This window comes from Gekko japonicus, unplaced genomic scaffold (genome assembly GCF_001447785.1).
Source record: "Gekko japonicus isolate JY-2015 unplaced genomic scaffold, Gekko_japonicus_V1.1 scaffold3902, whole genome shotgun sequence".
NCBI lineage: Eukaryota > Metazoa > Chordata > Lepidosauria > Squamata > Gekkonidae > Gekko > Gekko japonicus.
Genome location: NW_015164777.1, coordinates 111,905 through 117,904, shown reverse-complemented (window position 1 = coordinate 117,904; position 6,000 = coordinate 111,905).

The window sequence follows — 6,000 nt, the reverse complement described above, 5'->3', positions numbered from 1 at the left end:
GGGAACCTTTACCTTTACCTTACTGTTTCACTGCTGTATAAAATGAATAGAATCATAGCTAACATTTGTGAAATTTATGGCTGTTTCCATTGCTCTGCTTCTTTTGTACACCATGCTGTTCCATGGTTTCCCGAATACTGTTACCATTTTTTTAATTTCATGGATTGCCTTGTGGCAATTTTGCAGTCCCATTTTATTATATTGAAGATTTTACATATACTGCTATGATTGTATTGTTTTAAATTATGTGATTCATCTTGAGTCTCAGTGAAAGAAAAAGGCTATGAAAAATAAACACATATATAATTAAAATAACATTGATGTCATATTCGACATTGGTTTGCAGCAATTACCTGATACATGTAGTTCGCAAAACTTTTTAATGACCAAGTATTGTGAGTTCAGATACCATCCTATAATAAAAAAAAAGTTCTATGGAATTATGTGGAACTGCAGCAGTGGTTCCTCTCCAAGCTGTGTGATCATTGAACTAGACCATTATTTTGGAGCATCCTCTGTTCTTTTGTTCTCTTTCAACTAGCTACACACGTTTCTTCAAAGCCTTTCCTTTAATAATTCAGCTGGAGAAACCATATCCTTTAATAAGAATAAGGGAACTGGAACTGGATTTGACATCATGAATATGGTCATGTTCCCAAACAAGTCCTTTCACCGAGTGAAAGTTGGAAGGGTAGATGCTGAAGCTCTTGAAGGAAAAGGATTCGTCATTCATGAAAATATGATTGTCTGGAACAAATATTTTGAAAAGGTATGGGGTGTATAGGTTTCTGCCCCTCAAGCCTGTCCAGGTATGAGAGGGAATCCTATATTTTAATACATTAAACAACCACCCAGAGAGGTAGGCTACCCTCTCTGGATTCAGAACAATTTGCCACAAGAACCTCTTTTAACTATAGTCCCCTTCCAGCCTAAGAGCAAGGTTCAGACTCTTAACTGGCCTTTGGGACTTTACACATTAGCACCTCTATCTAGAGATGCACGCTTAATTCTTACAAAGGTAGCTTATAGGGTGAGCAGAAGGCACAGGAGTTTAGCCTTGGAACTAAGTTACACATCAGAGACCATTTAGAAACAAGAATAAGTTTTTATTCATCACAGAGCTTAGCATAGACTAGAAAAGATTTCAAAATAACAAGTCTAAGGCAGTTTGCCTTGACTACACAGTAAAAGATACATTACCAACTTCAGGAATCCATCAGTCCAGTTAGACACCAAAGGATTTTGAGTAGGAATCCCATCTTTGCACACCATGTGCTCAGCTCACCAAGCAGTTCTTTGTTCTCCCATATACCACATGTCCTAGTGCAATAAACAGGCAACAACAGGAGACCAAGAAAGCAAGAGCAGAACAGAACAAGAGCAAGAGACTGTCTCCCTATAAGGTTTGAACAGTTATAGGCCCATTTCAGTCACAATCAGCTGTGGCCATGCAGCCAATTGTGAGTGGACATGGGAGGTGCCCAACTGTGGTTGTCATAGCTGCGTGTGGAGATAGGCTGGAAGTTTGGGAACTCCCTCTGCAGTCAGGTGACCCACCTTCCACCTTCCCCATTGCCTACGTGACTTGTTGCATGCTTGGCAGAGGCCATCTGGTCTCTCCCAGCATGGAAGTGTGAAGAATGTGGGTTTATGGCATGGCCATTGAGGCCATTTGGCTTCAGCAGGAAACAAGGCACAGCCTGGTATCAGAAAGATATCACAGGAGAATGCAGGAGGCTTTTAGAAATCAATATTTCTATACACGGGGGTCAGCTATTCTTGGGACCACATCCTTCTTGAGACAGAACAAAATTCAAGGTTAGGTTTTTTCCCCCTTTCTTCTTCCAGAATTCCTTGTCCTTTCCATGAAGGATCAGGTTCCATAACAAAGTGAGACTCACATGCTGCATTCAACAACTACTAAGAGATGTCATCAATGTAACTTGTTCTCCAAATGGCTACAACTGTGGACACTTAAATCTAAAGACTGGAGACAGATCTTTCTACAAACTTGAGAACAGCTCCTGGTTTTTAAAACACAGAGGTTTTAAACCTCTGTAGAAACCAATGCACTTGCTCCTAGCAACCAACCTTGCTACTAGCCTCTAGAAACCAACCTTGCTACCTACCCAAGCATGGTTCATTGCTACTAATCAACAGCAGCTGTCCCATGAAAGCCTAGTGGTTAGAATGTCAGACTAGGACCTCAGATCCTATTCTGGCCTGGGAAGTCACTGAGTGACCTTGGGCAATTTAGACATACCCCACCTAATTTGCCTCACAGAAAGGATAAAGATTGACAACTAAGAGTGCATGGACACCTTCTTGTGAGCCAGCGGCCTCCTGCCCACACCTGTATTAGAGTTTCAGAGTAGGATCTGGGGTACCCAGATCAAGTCCCCAGTTTGGCATGGAAGCTTGACAGGTGATCTTGGACCATCACTGTCTCTCAGCCACGATTACCTCACAGAGTTCTTGTGGTGCAAAGTGCTTTGGATCCCCATTGTGGAGAAAGGCAGAGAACAAATGAAGTAAATAATACATATAGCTCAGGATGGGGGGAGCAGATAAGTTTGTTGAGTGGGTGGCAAGGAGAAAAACAAGCAGTAACAACAGGTGAGGATATGGAGAGGACATGTAAATAATAAGGAAAGAGGAAATAGTGCAGGAAAGGGAATACAGAAGATATATTTGGCGCCCACAATTTGCTGTGCTGTTTCCGACTTCACAACTGGGCCTAGTCCAATCCAAACGCTGTAACCACACACAATTTTTCTCCCCAGGGAGTATTACCAGGATGAGAGAATGAGAGAATTCTGAAGGTGGGTGGAGGAACAGGTAGGTAAGTTGGGTAGTGGTAGGGAAGGAATTAAGGAGGCAGGAAAGGGGAGATGCTGTGAGGGCTTTCAGTGAAGGAAAAGAGTAGGGGAGGGGAGGGGGAAATGAAATTCCCCCCACAAGTCCTCTCAGGTCACATGCCTATATATCTGTATCCTTCATAGCATTTTGAGGAAAGGACTGTCTTTATAGTAATTCCCTTACCTTCCTTAAAATTTGGTAGATTTGTGATAAACTAAACAGAACCATAGTCCATCTGCACCAGCACCCTGTCTCACAAAGGAGTAAGCACATACTTATTAGGTACCAGAATGTTAAGGACTCTATATGTCGTGGTTTAATACAATTGGTACAGTGTTCAAGTGATGACAACATTTCTGATGTATTTACAAAGAATTTACCTAAAGAAAGTTTTACAATGTTATGTAATAAAATGCCCATGACTAGCTGTATCTTGGAGGTGTGTCAGTATAGGCAAGATCACAGCATGTCATGTACATAAGTTAGATCCAGATGATCTACAGTGACAGCCAGGAGGTCACATGATACCTATGGTTGCATCATATCTGCAGATGTCAGAATGACTAAGAAATTGTACAGCACTGAACTATGATTGGTCAACATGTCTATATATTGCAATGAGATCTTGACCAAGTAGCCTGCCTTATGGTTGTGTTGTTAGCGAAGCACTTTGTCAGTCAGAACTGTGAACTGCTGCAAAGCTGCGTGTATGTATATAGCTCTGCAAATAAATTGTATATACTCTACCACAACAACTCTGCTACTTCTGGCTTCAAACACCATTCCTGTTTCTTTGGAATGAGGGACTGAGTTGAATAATCAAATGGTTTTCTATGGAATCCAAGATCTCCTCACCCAAGCTAGTGATACCAAAAACATGTTCTGTTCTCATCAGAAAATACAAGCAGATTGTAGCTTGGATAATGTTCTGCTTTCTTCAGCTTAAAATTTTCTCTTTTAATATTTATATCTATGTGTTCAATGCATCATTTCTCCCATCCCTAACGCTTTTCATATATTGGCCTAGGTGGTGCCCAGTTCTGTGTGCAATGATCCCTGCACCCCTGGTTTTCACAAGCAAATGAAGGAAGGGGAGGCATTTTGCTGCTATGACTGTTCTCCTTGCCCAGAAGGGAAGTTCTCCAGCCACAAAGGTAGGTGATCCATTCCACTGAATTTCCAAAGTATTGACAATTAATATCTAACTACATTTAATAACATGATAATTTATCATTGTATAGAAAGCCCCCCCCCCAATATATTTTGGGGAATTATATTCCCCCAAGAGGAGATGCATTTTCCTGGTTATTTAGTGATTTCAAAGGGTGCAGCTAAAGGTCCATCAGGCTGCTCTTGGGGAGGGTTAGCCCCTCTATGACTCTGAACTCATTATGGTGCAGCATGTTGTTTTAGTCCTCAAGTTAACATTGAGGACTCACTCTGTAAATTTTATTCACTCTTCATATGCTGCCCACCATTCCACATGAATCAAAGTGAAATTGGCTCTTGTTGGGTAGACCTTTGATCAAATTAAAAGTAGCTTTTCAAACATCCCATTCTTATTAGTGGGTGCTTTTATTCCAGAAGTAGGACAATGATGGTTTAATTGGGGGAAAAAATCTAGTTCTAACAACGGTGGTTCTGTCAATCATAGAAGAAAATTGTAATAAATGGCAGCCCCATGTAGAGAGTGTTACAGTAGTCTATTCTCGAGGTGACCATCGCATGGATCATTGTAGCCAGGTTGGCAAGGTCGAGGAAGGGAACCAACTGCCTAATCAGCCTGAGATGATAAAAAGCAAACTTGGCAGTGGTCGCTACCTGGGCCTCCATTGTAAGGGAGGGATCAAAGAGCACTCCCAAACTCCTAACCTCCAGCGCTGGGACCAATGAAGCCCTACCAAAGGTCGGGAGTGGGATCCCCACTCCCAAACCACCTCGACCTAGGCACAGGACCTCCATCTTCACTGGATTCAGCTTCAGCCGACTCAGTATAAGCCAACCAGCCATGGCCTGCAATGCCCAATCCAGGTCTTCTTGTCCAGAGTCTGACCGGCTGCCTAACATCAGATAAGGCTGGGTGTATTCAGCGTACTGGTGACATCCCAGCCCATACCTCTGGGCAATCTCGGCAACAGTTACACTGTGTTAGATGTATCCATTTCTGTTGATGCCAATCTTGGTTTATTAAAGGCCTTTTGTGTTTTTGTTTATCCCCGACCCTGGAGAAAGGAAGCAAACCACTGCAAGGCGAGCCCCCAAATCCCCGCATCAGTGAGGCGGTGTGCTAACAGCTGATGGTCGACTAAGTCAAACGTGGTCGACAGATCTAACAACAGCAATACCACCATTCTGCCTAGATTCGGATGTCTCCAGAGGTCGTCAGAGCGATCAGCACCGTCTCCGTCCCATGACCTGGACGGAAGCCGGACTGGAAGGGATCTAAGCGTCATCCAGAAAACCCTGCAGCTGTACTGCCACCGCCCTCTCAATCAATTTGCCCATATAGGGCAAATTGGAGACCGGCCGATAGTTGGCCAATTCAGCTGGGTATAAAGATGGTTTTTTCAAGAGAGGGCGAACCATCGCTTCCTTCAGTGCCCCAGGGAACTGTCCCTCTAAGAGGGACTTGTTGATAATTCCCTTAGGGCACCTCAAAACCCCTCATGGCCAGCTTTAATAAGCCAGGAAGGGCACGGATCAGGGCTGCATGAGGTTGGCACACAGCTGCGAGTAAACTGTCAACTTCCTCCAGGCTGAGAAGGCTGAAGCAATCCAAGATTGAAATCGAAGACGTGCAATGGGCCTCAAGCTCGATCACTATTTCAAGTGTGGCGGGGAGATCGTGGTGGAGCACCAGGACTTTATCCGCAAAATCGCTCGCGAAAGCCTCAAAGCCAATGTTCAATTCCCTAGCATTTGGTCTGCCCTGTGGCAGAGCTGTTTGCGACCGAATCGTCCTAAACAATTGGGCTGGGTGAGAGCTAGCGGACACAATCTCCGCTGTATAGAAAGCCTTCTTTGTGGCTTTGACTGCCATCTCATAGGCTTTCATAAACATCCTATAAGATGTTCCTGTTGCTTCGTCTCGAGTTCGGTGTCACCGTCCTCTAGCTGTCTGAGCTTCCTCAGCCATAACTC